Source organism: Festucalex cinctus, chromosome 5, assembly GCF_051991245.1.
Source record: "Festucalex cinctus isolate MCC-2025b chromosome 5, RoL_Fcin_1.0, whole genome shotgun sequence".
In the NCBI taxonomy this organism is placed as follows: Eukaryota; Metazoa; Chordata; class Actinopteri; order Syngnathiformes; family Syngnathidae; genus Festucalex; species Festucalex cinctus.
This window is the reverse complement of record NC_135415.1, coordinates 11,648,376-11,664,158: the sequence shown is the minus strand read 5'-3', so window position 1 is coordinate 11,664,158 and position 15,783 is coordinate 11,648,376. Positions and strand designations below refer to the sequence as shown.

Genomic DNA, 15,783 nt, shown 5'->3' with positions numbered 1-15,783 from the left:
TCAAATATATATAATGAAGCTCATCTACAGCATTTAGCATTAAATGTTAGCAATAAACATTGCATTTTCATCAAGTTAGCTTATTGCTAACATTTAATACTGAATAACATTAAATGTTAGCAAAAAGCTAATCACATCAAATATATAATGAATGCTAAATACATTAAATGTTAGCAGCAAGCTAATCACATCAAATATATATAATGAACACCATCTACAGCATTTTGCATTAAATGTTAGCAATATTGCTGACATTTAATGCTAAATGCTGTAGATGGGCTTCATTATATGTATTTAATGTGATTAGCTTATTGCTAAAATTTAATGTATTTATTTAGCGTTAAATGTTAGCTATTGCTAAATAACATTAAATGTTAGCAATAAGCTAATCACATCAAATATATATAATGAATGCTAAATACATTAAATGTTAGCAACGAGCTAATAACATCAAATATATATAATGAAGCCCATCTACAGCATTTAGCATTAAATGTTAGCATTGCTTATTGCAATACTTATTGCTAACATTTCATGCTAAATGCTGTAGATGGGCTTCATTATATATATTTGATGTGATTAGCTTATTGCTAGCATTTAATGCTAAATGCTGTAGATGGCCTAAATGAAAGAATGGAATTAGCATCGATGTTAGTGTTAGTTAGTGTTAGTCTTAGTAAATGCACCGCAGAAGCTCCTCCCTATCTCTTCAACAAAGCCCCAAGATGGCACCTAAGCACTACGATTGTTTCCAACTAGCCTTTGGTGCCATGTTGTGGCATGTTTGCTAATTAAAGAAGTGTAGAAAAACAACGACTTGGCACATTTAGGGCAGTAAGAATGTATTTGTTACATGTTTATTTCCCACTACTGATGCTAATTATTATTAGCATTAGGCACTAAACAGCGTGAGCTTAATAAAGGCGCGATCAATGCTTCTGCTCGCTTTTGTTTGCATTGTCGTCGTCTCCTCGTTTAGCAACACAAATCAGCGTGCCACGCAATCACAGCCAATTATGCCACTTGCTGTGTGCGCGTGTGTGCATTCGTGGGTCTGTTTTAGCCTATTAGCAAGTGACGCCGCTGATTAGCCGTCGACGCTAATGCCAACTGTCACGTCCGCAGAAACAAAGCAAAAGAAACGCACACAATATAGCTCGCTGAAAGTTAAGAAAACAAAACAAAGAAATCATCAGTATAGAAAGAAAAGTAGTTTTGTTGACCTTGTTTTGATGGCTTTTATTTAGTTTTTTTGGTCAAAATTTCTTTGACGGGAAAACTATTTTTGAAAAATTGTTTTGTTAAACAAAATACGGTAATTCAGCCACTGACACTAATGCTGATGCTAAGCTAATGTTAAGCTAATGCTAAACTTTAAACAAAGCAACAATTATCGGCTTACATATCGGTTAACATCGGCACTTACTAAATTATTGGTTCATCGTATCAGTTGAAAATAGCGTTATCGTGCATCCCTAATAAAAACATATTTCTAAATGTACTAAATACACTTAGAATTACTACTACTACTGCTGCTGCTTCTTAATACTACTATTACTAGTAATTACTAGTTCTGTAATTACTGTGTAATTTTAACAATTTATCCTTCAATGTCCATCAAAGGCATTCAGCTTAGCATTCAGCTATTAGCATTCCCACGCAATTTCTGCAGAAATTGCACTTAGTCTAGTTCACTTATGTGAATGTTTTTCTTCTGTTGAACTCTTTGCACAAACCTGCTGACTCGAGCCCACTACTGCCACCTGCTGGCAGACACTCTTCCCAAATCACAACCAATGCAGACAAAAAAACTGTCTGCTTTGCGAAGTGCACTGGACGGTCAGTCGTCAGTGACAACGCACGTAGAACAAAAAAATAATGTATATATATTTATGCAAAGCCACTAATGATAAGACTTGCATTGGGGATGATGGGCTTTGACAACATTGCCTTGTGATCAAAGCTTGTTTGTGCACAAAACACGCCAAGAAAACAAGTCAGTGTTTTGAGGAGGAAAAAAAAAAGATGGTGTCAGTAAAAAGACAAGAAAAGAGAATAATAAGGACTTATTTGTGTGTGTGCTTATAATTAAGCAAAGCGCTTTGAAGGAATGCGACGACGTGCGATAATATTTATTATGGGCTGTTTAAAAACTTTTTTTTTTATTTTGAAGCCTAATTGGGTAAATGCTCGTCAGTGTTGAAGGTCCAAGAAAATAATGCACTGCAGCATCAATGTTTTTTTCTTTATAAAAATCAATTTTGAAAGAAATAAAACATATTTTCCTTTGAAAAACCTTATCAAATTTACAAAATAATAACTTCAAATTATTTAAATATAAAAAGGTTTGATCATTTTCTTAAAAAAATTTATTAAAAAGAACATATTTTAGAACAAAATCATGTTTTTGATGTTTCATGACATTTTTGTTTAAAAATAATTTATTAATTTATTTAACCTCTTGTTTGAAAAATGTTTCTATTCTCAGAAAGTGCTATTTTTTTATTTATTTAACAAAACAAACTTCTTTTTTTTTTTTTTTAAAGAAAACATAGTATTACTCAAAATATATTTGACAAGAAAAACAGAATTTTGTTTCCTGACTTTTTTTTCGAGAGTTGCAAATCAGATTTAGATTTCTGAAACAAAGTTTCTTTGGAAAAAAATAAATAATTTTTTAATATCATGGAAAGTTTTTTTTTTTTTTTTTTTGGTGGGTTAGGGGGTTTAAATAAACATGAAGGAAAAAGTCATAATTCTTTAATAAGAAGTCTTATGTTTTAGAGAATGAAATATTCTGTAAATCTTTTTTAATAGTTTTTAATAAAAGATTTCAGAAACTAAAATGTGCAAAAAAAAAAAAAAAAGATTTTTGGGGAGGAAATGATTTAAAAAATATTTCCTATTTTTTCCAGGGGATGTCTACATAATTTTCCCTCTTATTTATTTATTTATTTATTTATTTATTTATTTAAAAGAGAAGTCAAACCAAAAATTTAAACACGGCATTCTGATGAATATCACTTTTGTGGAATATGAATTAGGCTGCAAAATCCATTTTTGTCCCTCCATCTTGGTGGGCGGCCATTTTGCATTTTGCTGTGTCGATTAAAAACGACATCACAGTTTCTCAGGGCTCAGGTTGTGACCAATCACAGCTCACAGATGTGTTTGTGGTGGTCTTGGCTTGGGTTGATATTTTCAGGTGGTGTAGTTGAACCTACAAGGCGGCGGCGGCGGCGGCGGCGGCCTGACTGTCAATGAAGTCGAATTATTGACACACAGCGACAGCGACAAAAGCATCATCATGTGGCAGGTGGTCTTGGCGAGACGATGCAATACGGGCTCGTCGCTCACGTTGATGCGGTGGCGAGACGAGCGGCGGGTTCAACTTGCAATCTCTTTGTTGACTTCCTCCACGTAAATCGGCTTTCTTGTGACGCAGCGGGGAAAAACAACAACAAAAAAGCTTCTTAGACTTGTGACTGACATCTTAAGGCGACTTCAATTCAGACACACGTTTGGGAAAACAAAACATTTACAGCTGACTTGACTTGTTTGTGCATGCCTTTATTGGGAGCGCTGTTCATGTTGTACCCAATCTGGCCACTTAGGGACAGTGTGGTTCCGTGCCTTCTGATACACTGTTAAGTTGTAGCCACATTAGAGAGTAGAAGTAAAAGGTCACGATCAAGTTATTCCAATATAAGTTTTTTTATTTTATTTATTTTTTTTGCAGCGTAGGAAGAGCATATGCCGTCGGGTAACGTTAAGATGCTTCTCTCTTAAAGGCATAGTTCGGATTTTTTGACATGAATCTCTTATTTCATCCTCACCTCCAGTGTGTGTTCTGTGACACGACTTCTGGTCCGGTGTTGGACGAGAGGAAAAATAGTCCAGCAAGCTGGCTGGTGTCATGGAAATAAAGCGTTTTTCTTCTAAAAACAATTAGTGTTCAAAAGAATGATACATTTGCATCACAATACTCCTTTCTGAAAAAAAAGTCAGACTCCATTACCGCCGGGCACTACTTTTCTGTTCGTTCGTATCACTGCGCGGCGCCCCGCATGCAGCTGATAGACGCGCACTAATCTACAAGTTGTTTGTCTTTTCGAAGGCGGAAGATGCGACTATCAGCTGTCTGCAGCGCGTCGATCGGCTGTCTACAGGGCGCCACGCAGTGATACGAACAAACAGAAAAATAGTGCCTGGCGGTAATGGAGTCTGACTTTTTTTCAGAAAGGAGTTTTGTATGGAAATGTATCACTCTTTTGAACACACATTGTATTCAGAAGAAAAACACTTTATTTCCGAGACCCCAGACAGCTTGCTGGACTATTTTCCTCTCGTCCAACACCGGACCAGAACTCGTGTCACAGAACGCTGTCAGTGGTAAGTCAATGCTGATCACACACACTGGAGGTGAGGATGAAATAGAGATTCATGTCTAAAAAGCCGAACTATCCCTTTAACATTCCTGAAGCGTTTTGTATGAATAGCAGTTATGTTATTTTGAGTGAGAAAAGTGCCGCGAGTAGCGCGCTAATTAGCATTAGCGAGTCAGATTGGAGTAGATGCACAGCTATAAATAGAAGCAGAAATCATTGACAATCAAATCATTTAGAATATAAATATATATTCAATATAAATATAAATATAAATATAAATATAAATATATATATATATATACATATAAAAAATTGATTCTGAATCGAATCACAGAACCAAAAGTCGGAATCAAAATCGAATCGTGAGAGTCTAAGATTCCCACTCCTATTTGTAACAGTGGCTAAAATTACTGGCTATGAAATTGAACTGTCAAAATGTGTGAAGTCAGTATTCAAAGTAGGGTTTGAAATTAGGGCTTCAGACTATGTTTAGGGTTTCAAATTTGTGTTTAGAACTATGGTTAGGGTTGCAGTTGGGACCACCATTAGGTTAGCAAAACAATTAAGGTTATGATTAGTTTTATGATTAAGGTATGTATTTGGTCCACAATTAATATTAGGGATTGAAGTGAGGGGCCAAAGACTGAGTGAAGTGTTTGAAATTAGGGTTTTAAGCCTGGGATATATGGTTCTGAAAAAAATGGCATGTTTTAATTTTAAGGTTCTAAGACAGGCTAGAGTTAAAAACAAGATAGTGATTGCCTTTCATGTTGAACTTTCAAACCCAATGTTAGGGTTTCAAATTAGGGTTTCAAGTTAAAATTAGCATTTCCCAGCAGGAGTTGTGGGCAGCGCGTTAGTGCTCCAAAGTTGGATTTCAAGGAATGATTGGGGTTCTTATATTGGATTTTGATCCTAAGGATAGGGTTTCAAATTATGGCTTCAAGCCAGGGTTACCGTTTGAACCTGGGTTACTGGCTCCACAAACTGGAGCTAGGGCATCACATTAGGCTTTCAAACTTTGAGTTAGCTTTCAAACAAGCGTTATTGGTTTCAAATTTGTGTTTGAAGCCAAGGTGACGGTTTCAAATGATGTTTTGGAACCAAGCTCACATTTTAGTCCGGGTTTTCAAAGATACGTTAGGAATTCAAAGTTTTATTACTACTGTGTCACGAGGAACAAGCGGTTCGGAAAATTGATGGATGGGTGGAATAACCATGAGGAAGTGGGTGAGGACAAGCGTCATGCACATTCAAACTCATTTTTTCGACTCCTCATGACTTCCAGTGCACCTGCACACCCTCTCTAAACACCCTACCCGCCTGCGCACCCCCTCAGGTGAGGTTACGACCACTCACTCATTACGCATGAAAGCAAAGCTGCAGGCTGTCGTCAACAAAGCTGAGATCTTGAAGATCTTCACGCTCTTTATGCACCCAACTTTGCGTCGAGTCCTTATGCGAGGCGAGGAATCGAGCAGAAACGCACCTGAAGGCTTGAAAAGGGATGCGGCTGTTTAATGCCCTACTTGGCGCACGATGTTTCAGAGGCAGTACCGAGCCAAACAGAAGAAAAACAATAACTTCCATTTAACGAATCACATAGAACCCGAACCACTAATACACCATGGAGAAGAACCAGGGTCTTCATTGTTTACTTCAAGATCAAGGAGACTAAGGGCAAGGAGCAGCAAAGTGGAGACTGTGGGCTGTAACAATGCACCACCTGGAGTGAAGGGACACCAACAGGCAAGGCTAAATTGAGCCTGTGCGGTTATTATTTTTTTGCTAGCCTTGTATAATCAGACAATACAACAATTTTTATCCAAGAGGAGACTGAGGGCAAAGTGGAGACTGAACTGTAACACTGCACCATCTGGTGTTTTGACGATTATCATCCTCAAATTTAACAATGATGTAACAAATGTGTCCGAGAAGAGACTGTGGGAAAAATGCAGCAAAGTGGAGAATGTGGAGTATAACGCTACAGCGTTCAGATCTGAGGCACGGCAGCTGAGAAGACAATGTTAGCATTTGTGTTTAACTATTATCATCCTCAAATTTAACAATGATGCAACATATCTATACGAGAAGAGACTTTGGGCAAAATGCAGCAAAGTGGAGAATGCGGAGCATAATGCTAAAGCTGTAAGGCAGGGCAACCGAGGAAGCTAATGTTAGCATCTGTGTTGAACTATTATCATCCTCAAATTTAACAATGATGCAACATATCTGTAGGAGAAGAGGCTGCGGGCAAAATGCAGCAAAGTGGAGACTGTGGAGTACAACTCTACAACATTAGAATGTGTGCCTGCATTTCTTATGGTTCAACATTTGAATGCTGGTTGTGTGTATTTTTGTGTGTTTGATTGTGCGTGCACGTTGGCGCATTGGTGCGCGCGTGTGATGCAGGTCACAGGCTGTCAACAATGTCGGGAGATGAGTTCCGCTTGAACGCTTCAGCACCTCGCTTTTGGCTGGCTTTTCCCGCCCGGGCGTCGTCCTTTTCTTTTTTTTTTTTTGTCTGCCGTTGGTCTTCGTCTGCACGTGTTTTCGCTCTTCTGTTGATCTTTCGTCTTAGCGAATGATAAGTCACGTTTTCAACATTCATCTCGTGCACGTTTTGCCGTCGCTGTTGCATGCCAATACGTAAATCAGAGCAGGAAGTGTCTGATACGGTCATTCATTAAACATTTACCTTGTTTACATGTACACACGCATTTGCGATATATATGTGATAGAGACTATTCTATACTCACTCACTCGCTCTCGTACTCTCTCGCTCACTCACACTCTCACTCATGCAATCAGCACTGTCTCTCTAGCAATCACGCTCTCTCTCGCCCTCACACACTCAGCACTCTCTCTCTTACATTCCTCTCTCACACTCACACTCTCTCTCTCTCGCACTCTCACACACTCAGCACTCTCTCTCGCACTCCCTCTCTCACACTTACACTCTCACACTCTGGCATCTCTCTCTCACTCACGCATCAGCACTCTCACACACTCAGCACTCTCTCTCGAACTCCCTCTCTTACGCTCTCACACACCATCTCTCACTCACGCTTCAAGCACTCTCTCTTGCACCCTCTCTCAACTCCCTCTCTCGAACTCTTGCTCTCTAAAACTAGAATGACACATTTACATTTTTTTTTTTTAGGATATGTTCAGGGTTGAGGGTGCACCGACTATGTTGGGATGCATTAAGAAGTATGGGAAAGGAATCGGGGATAACAAAAATCAGGAATATCAGTGGAGGTGTGCAAGATTAAAAATTATATATATATTTTTTTACGTTAGGAGCAAAGGTGAGCAAGGCCAATCGGGATTTTGAAGGGGGTGCGCAATTCGAAAAGGAAAAGCAGATGCAAATCTGGGGGTCCCAAACTTCAAGTTTGCAAAAAAAATAAAAAAATAAATAAATAAATAAATACTGTTATGTGAGTTGGAGGGGGGGTGCGCCAAATCAGTAGGGCTGTTGAAAGGGAGTGCGTTGTTTGAAATGTTTGGCAAATGAGCAGACTATTTTTTTTTTATGTGCTCTCTTTTTCTATGTGGAAATGATGCCATATGAAATCCACAGTAGGAACACACGCGCGTCAGAAAAATTATTTTCGCCTCCATCTTTCATTCCCATGTCGCGCACACACTTCCGTCACTATTTCTGTGTGTGCTCTCTCTCTGCATGCCCATCTAACACACACACGCACACACAAGCGTGACATGCTCTCACACGACATTGCATGAAAACCCGAGCTACATGCACAAAAGTATCGGGACAAAAACAGAACGATTAATAAACAATGTTGACTGATTGATTCTTCCTTTTTCCACATGCAGAACAAGTTTGAAGTGACATTTGACCGTTTTGGCCACCGGGTGGCAGTAGAGGGCCTTGGGACGGCCGTGTCGGTGAAGTACAGTAAAATCTGTATGAGCATGAGTGACCAATGGCGAGTGTAAACGTAAATGAAAGGCGTTGTCACCCTGTGAAATTGAATCTGGAAATGTCCTCCTCTCATGTTGGGTCCATGTACTGTGTATATATATCATCCATCATATTGTACAAAGGTCGGCTTCACTTCCATAACCAAAACGGGTCAATTTAGAAGTATAAAATCCTCCAAGTGTGGTGGTGCGCACTCCTTCCATTCGCTCTTTGGCTCTGATTGATTTCATATTGGCATGACTGAATCTGATTTTTTGTTTGACGTACTTAAACAAGCTTGATTTTGATTTATTTTTCCAGGGTGTGCAGGGGGGTGCGCCAGTTCACGCAAGCAACAAGTCACAATACTTCACCTTGATTATGGAATGTGTGCTTCTTTTTTTTTTTTTTTTTTTTTCATGGTACGTAGAGGAGAGGCAGCGTGCCTACTTGAATAAGTTCTCAAACGTAATCTAAAAATATTTTTGGACGAGGCTAGTACACTCCTATCTAGACCCAGAGATTCTGAAAGTGGCTTTATTTTACCTTTTTTTTTGATGGGTGTGCGAGACAGAGGGCGGTGTGCCAATTCTTTTGTGATCATTAAGATCTTATAAAAAATAAAAAAAATGTAAAAAAAACTTGCTAAAAACTGGAAGGAGGGGACACGTTCTAAAGCATGGATTAGCAAAGTATTGTACGTGCACCCCCGCGGTTGGTCAATTTCTGGTATGTACGACGTGGTGGGTCACCCCGGGTTTTCACTGGATGCGGTTGCGGTGCGGTTGCAGTGCGGTCCGGCGACGCAAGCAATTAGATTCCATTCATTCGAATGGTGCAGTCTACACCGCTTGCGGGTGCGTTGCGTGTCGACTGCGGAAGGCCTGCGGCGTGCCGCAAGCCTTCCGCAAGGATAGCCTATTTTCTATTTTTGCCGGACGCCGCAGCGGTAGGCCTCCGGCAAATGGCAAGCTAGCACAAAACACATCGAGCGCGACAGGAAGACCGAGGCAGTTTAAAAATAAATTTCCGGTTACCTTTCAGAATAAAATACTCGCCAGCTCCTATTTCGCAAGTTTTTCAGCAAAACGTGACGTGGGCGTCGCCGGGCCATGTGCTCATTCACGGTTTAGACACCAGCGAACATGGATGAGGAGAGGTTTATATTGGAGGTGGAAAACCACAAAATAATATATGACACGGCACATCCTTTTTATAAGGACTGTAATGTATTGTGAGTTTGAAGTTCGCGATTGCTTGTTGTGCCCGTCTCGCTTGCCGTACTGAGCGGCAGCCGGACCCGGAAGACAGAAATAAAGAGTGGACCCGCACTGACCCGACTCTCGTTATTAATATACTTTACAAGGACAACCAAAAAAAGGATGCTGCATGGAATCTCATATCTTTCTGCTTCTCTGTTGAGCAGACTTTCTGTATGTTTGTCGTTGTGAAATGCCACATGATCGCGCGCGCGCGGTCCCGCGAGACACGTTGGGAAGTGGGCGGCGACGGAGCTGCCGGACCGCAGCTGTGCGGAGCCGGTGTGGATTGACAAAAAAATTGACCCGTCCGGAGCACGCAGTCAAGACGCACCGCACCGCAACCGCACCGCAACCGCATCCAGTGAAAACCCGGGGTCAGGGTGCCATTGTCCATGTGCATTATCTTGCTATGTTTGATATGACCTTGTCGTATTTGAAGGTCTGTGCTTGGGGGAAGGGGTGCACCTGCTCTTTCAGGGGCGTGTGGCTTAAAAAACGTGGAAAGGCAGGTTGAATGACTCATCAACGAGTTTATGTGACACACATACGCGTCCTTTGATTGTGGTAATGAATATGCTCCACATATATATTGCTTTTTTTTGTTTTTTTTAAAGGTGGTGTGCCTATTCTTGTTGCCCCATCCTTAACCAAGGATTTCCTCTGTGTGATGTACGCACCCCCTCTTTGATTGTAGAAATAAATATGCTCCACACATATATATATTCTTTTGCTTTTATTTTTTTAAGGGGGTGCGCCTATTCTTTGGAGGTTGCTCCATCCTTAACCAAGGATTTCCCATGTTTGATGTGCGCACCCACTCTTTGATTGTAGTTATGAATATTCTCCACATATATACACTTTTTTTTATATATATACTTTTTTAAGGGGGTGCGCCTATTGGGGAATTTTGTCCCATTCTAAATGAAGGATTTCCCATGTATGATGTGTGCACCCCCTCTTTGATTGAAAGTAATGAATATTCGCCACATATATATAGACTTTTGCGGGGGTTTTTTAAGGGGATGCGCCCATCCTTACCCAAGGATTTACCATGTGCGATGTGCGCACACCCTCTCTGTGAATAAACTCATTTAGTTCAATCCACATTGAATAGTATGTTGTCACGGTCAAAAGGTTGTGAGCAGGTTAGAGGGGGTGCGCATACTCTTTTGGGATGTTAGAGGGTGAATAAAAAATGTCTGTCACTTCCACTATGAGCAAGTGTGTGCGTGTTTGAGAGAGGTGCTAATGCACATAGGTGTGATTAACACCCCAGCACATGGTCTGACGGCGCTCGCCATACTGCTAAGTGCGATGCTCGCCTCTGCATGTGTGCGTAGTGTGTGTAGATACTAGTAGTGTGTGGGTGTAGATACTAGTGTGTATGTAATGTGTGCACATGTGAATCAGCTGAACGATCCCGCCCTTGACCTTGAACGCATCGTCCAAACGTGAAAGACTCATTAACGGAAATCAATCAATTCAAAGTGACTTGAACAAAGCTCGACGAGGTCATATTATCATATTGTCTTCATTTTTACATGTGTGGAGATGAAGACGCTGCTCAGTAGTTTTTGCCCCAAATAATCTGCCGTTTCCCGTAAAATATCTTTAATTTTTCACTTAATGTGATGAGAGTGTAAAAGGCTTTGAAGGACCACCAGAAATGGTCAAAATGACCCTCAAATGTGAGCTTCAAAGCAAAATGGCTGACCTCCAGTATCTTTTTGAGCATGGCCTCTCTTTTTGTGGGTCGAGTCATGATGATACACCTTCTCACCAATTGTTGTGAAAAATAAAACAGGCTTCTAGTGCTGAATTTTCAAACATTCTCTCAGGGGAGTTTTTGTAGTACTCTTGAAAATGAAATGAAAATTGTCGCTTTCCTGTATATTTTCAGCTATGGCTTCCTGAGACTTTTTTTGTGGGTCCATTCATTGTTAGACATTTCTTCCAAATCTGATGTTGCTTACTGAAACAGGATATGTGGGCTGAATTTTCAAAAACTCTCTTAGGAGAGGTTGCATAATTTATTAAAGACTCTCTGCAACGACTGACTTCTTGTGTCTTTTTGGACATGGCTTCCTGAGACTTTTTTGTGGGTCCATTCATGGTAGACATTTCTACCAAATTTGATGTTGCTGACTGAAACAGGATATGGGGGCTGAATTTTCAAAAACTCTCTTAGTAGAATTTGCATACTTTATTAGATTCCGTGCAAAGACTGACTTCTTTTGTGCTTTTGGACATGGCTTCCTCAGACATTTTTTTGTGGGTCTACAGACATTTCAACCAAATTCCATGTTGCTAAGTGAATTCAATTTGCTTTTGGGACTGACAGTTAAAAAAAAGGCTTTTGGAGGCGTTTGTCATTGATGGACTACAACGACCATACTGGAAGCAACTTCAAATACTCCCACCCCAAAAAAAATTCCATGTTTGTGAACTCTTGACATGTTTATTTTTGAACAAGTCTTGGAAATGGCCATGATTTACTAAAATGGATGCAGACTTCCTGTATGGCTTCTTGAGACTTTTTTTTTTTTTGTGGGTCTACTCATGATAAACGATGTCTACCAAATGGACCTCATGTGATGTAAAACTGGCTCTGGGGGCTGGATTTCCAAAAACTTTCTCAAAGAGTTTGTACTGAAAAGACTCACTCGTGCATGTATGGCAACTTTAGACTTTTTTTTGTGGACTTTTCCCCCTTTTTTTTTCTTTTCTTTTTTTTTTTAACTTGTTATACAGCACAGTATATATTTTCAATCTTGGGAACGTAATATCGTGAAGAGAAATACCCAAAAAAAAAAAAAAAAAAACGAGACTGTACAATTTCTGGAGAAATTGCGTGGAAATGCTGAAAGCTGAATGTTAAGATTTGAATGCATGTGGAATGCTTATGAAGTCATTATAGAGATAAATTATGAAATGATGACCTCCTGGTTACTGGACAATGCACTTTACCAACTATGCCACCGAGCACACCTGGTAATGATGATAAGTTATATATATGGAATTGGGCGAGAAAAGTGATACTTAGAAAAAAAGTTCATTATCTGTCCCATTGAAAATGAATGGGGAAAAGTTGATATTTAAAGTTAAATTGTGCTAAAACTGCAAGTAATGTGGATTCAGACGATATATACCCCGGGAGGCATGAATTTTTTAAGCAAGTTGAAATTTGAAAGGTGTAAATCGGAAGTATTGTGTGGGAGTTGTTACGCGGCAAAAAAGTGTGGAGAATAAAAATCACAATAACATATGTGGGAATGCTTCCCACAATAAACAAAAACCAAAAAGCATGCTGTAAAAAATCCACGAAACAGCGAGGCCGCAAAAGATGGACCCGCGATAAATGAGGGAACACCGTACTTGACGTACCAACATGTTTTTTGAACACGACGGTGTTAAACGAGGACGTTTAGGGGACGATCCGCGGCTGCATGACGCATTTTTTTTTCCCTCTCTCCCCCACGCACAGTCTCTTCGCCGGAGTATTCCGAGAGAAACTAATTTGACGCGAGCGGCCTGCTGCAAAAAGGGCGCTTGTCACTCGGCGTCCTTGTCAGTTAACGTGTCAGGGTGTAATTAGCAGGCTGGCGACGGACGAGCGTCATTTCACTTGGAGAGACCAAAAAACCCAGAGCCGCTCCGAGGGTATCATTAATGAGACGACTTCCTCCGTGCGTTTCACGGGAAATGGACTTTTTTGGAGAGGACCGCGAGTGCCTGCCGGTAATTGCAGGGGAAGAGGAAAGGAAAAAAAAAAAAAAAAAAAAAAAAGAGGAACTTGAAATATATTTCAACCAAAAAAAAAAAAAGTCGTTTGCTTAAGAAAGCGGAGCAGTCATGAACTCCCTGAGTGATGAACAACGTGCGTGTGTATTTAAAATCCACTGGAAGTGGTTCTACTAAAACACACAAAACGAAAGCACTCAGAGGCATACCAAGTCCAGGTTAGCCATCGACAATCTTAATAGCTAAAAAAATTGCATGGAGATAGCACATAATCCACATCCAACTGCCTGCAATAAGAAATTATACTCAGATTCTTTTTTACATTGTTGCCAATAGGCGTAGGCGTAAAAAGCAGGACTGAAGAGGATCAACTTTCGGTAATCTTCAGCAAAAACTACGATGAGCCAAAATACTTCCCGTTTTCATTTGTAGTCAAATGTGCAAATTAAATAGTGTGCTGCCATCTAGTGGTTGGCAGTGGAATTGCATGAAATGATAGGAGAAGGAACAAAAGAGTCAGGGGATAGGGACTGGGTTATCGCGGAAATTGCCAAAATCTACATGTAATTGACGCTCATTGAAATGCGTTGGGGAATTTTTATTTATTTATTTATTTTTTATTTTTTTAAGAGACTCCGAAAATTCTCAAGAAAACATTGAAAAACAGTCAATATACGCTTGCCACAGAAAAGAGAGGGAACATGGGAAATGAGTATGTAAAAAGTGAAAAACTATATTAAAAACAATATGTAAATATACCCAATTGTAACTGTATAAGGGTCTTCTAAACTTATGAACTCTACAGCAAAAACATGGAACCGCAAGCACGGAACCTGCGCTAAATCCTCGATGAACCAATCTGACGTTGGGAGGGGTGACATTTGATCGCTCTGATTGGCTGTTAGCTAGCGAATCAGCGTACGGGACAAGAACAGGAAGTGACGTACGCTGAAAAAACAGGAAGTCTTCACAACAAAGTCGTTCAATTCACACTTTATCGCATTTGGACGGATAATGTCGGTCTGGACGGAAAAATCGCTTTTCACGTCGGAAGTGGAATGTTTTGTTTCTTCAAACATCTGCTCAATTCGAGGCAGAATTCTATCTATCTATCTATCTATCGCTCTCTCTTTCTCTTTCTGTCTCAGTCCCTCTCACTCTGTCTCTGTCTGTCTCTCTCTCTTTGTCGCTCTCTCTCTGTCTCTCTCTCGCTGTCTTTCTCTCTGTGTCTCTCTGTCTGCCTCTCTTTCTCTTTCTGTCTCTCTCTCTTTCTGTCTCTCTCTCCATCTCTCTCAATCTATCTATCTCCATCTCTCCATCCATCCATCTATCCATCTATCTAGCTAAGCAAAAAAAAAAAAGGCCAAATCAGATTAAAGGAAAAAAAAAATATCTATGTTTGCTAATGTTTCTTTGATGTTATCCGCGCTTCGATTTCCTCGAGTGAATCCACTTTTATTGATGACATGTCTGGTCCCTGGTGGACTCAAATGGGCCCCTCAGCCCCCCCCCATATCTGTCTTCATTGGATGGAAAGGACCCGGCGAATGAAATAAAAGCCCAGAAATTCAACATGACACTTTTCAGCCTGCGCGTGTGGAGAAAATAGCAAAAAGTAGGAGGACAGGCAGCAGATGTGAAATCAGCACGGTGACCTCCGAATTGATTTGGACACGCGTCTTCTGCTGTGTGTTGACATGATGACAAACCGCTGAATGGCGCACACGCGCACGCACGCGCACGCACGCACGCACGTTTGCCCGCATGTGTGAGGAGGCAGCGAATTCCGTGTGAGTGTCGGATTGCTGACCATCTTCATACATTTTGATGCCATCGTTGCTCTTCTTCCTGGCACCCGCCTGCTGCAAACGTTGTGTATGACATCACTCGTGCACACGCACACACATTTAGACTAATTCTTGTTTTGACTTTCAATTGGAAAAGTTATATTACCGTCACCTTGCTCTTATTGACCGTCCCAGGAAAAATTACACCTCAAAAACTAATAAAAACTAACAAAACCACCCTGAAAACTAATTAACATTTGCTCCCCAAAACGTATAAATACATTCTATTTTAAATGTTTTAAGTGTCCCAAAGACGTATTTATACGTTTTTATGTTTTTTTTTATTTTTTTATTTTTATTTTTTATGCTAGAGCTTACAGAAGGCTTTGATGGAGCTTCTCAACTGCAGAGAATGGGGTGAAGCAATGGTAGTAATTACAAAAACGGCTGGCAGAGGGCAGCAGAGTATAAGAGATCAACCAGGACTATTTTGAAAACAAGCTGTTTCTCGACAATTCTAAACAGATTTGTGAATAATGATGGAACTTAGCTATATTCTAATGCTAATTGTTGCGAAACGAAAACAGATAGAAATGTACTTTTTTCTGATGAAAGAAGAGACTCTAATCTTTCTTTTGCTCGGTTCCACAGCAAAAGAACACAATATTCTGGGG

General features: G+C 40.1%; 1 long non-coding RNA gene across 2 annotated transcripts in view; it reads right to left on the bottom strand.

The window, feature by feature from the left end:
* The window catches only part of LOC144019296 (uncharacterized), a 148,813-nt gene that overhangs the window by 4,876 nt on the left and 128,154 nt on the right, over window positions 1–15,783 (bottom strand). The window contains exon 3 of one of the 2 annotated variants that reach the window (XR_013283619.1): window positions 3,043–3,433. The exons of the other annotated variant lie outside the window; for it this stretch is intronic. This is a non-coding gene — a long non-coding RNA (uncharacterized LOC144019296). Of the gene's footprint in view, window positions 1–3,042; window positions 3,434–15,783 lie in introns of those variants that run through there. 2 annotated transcript variants of the gene reach the window in all.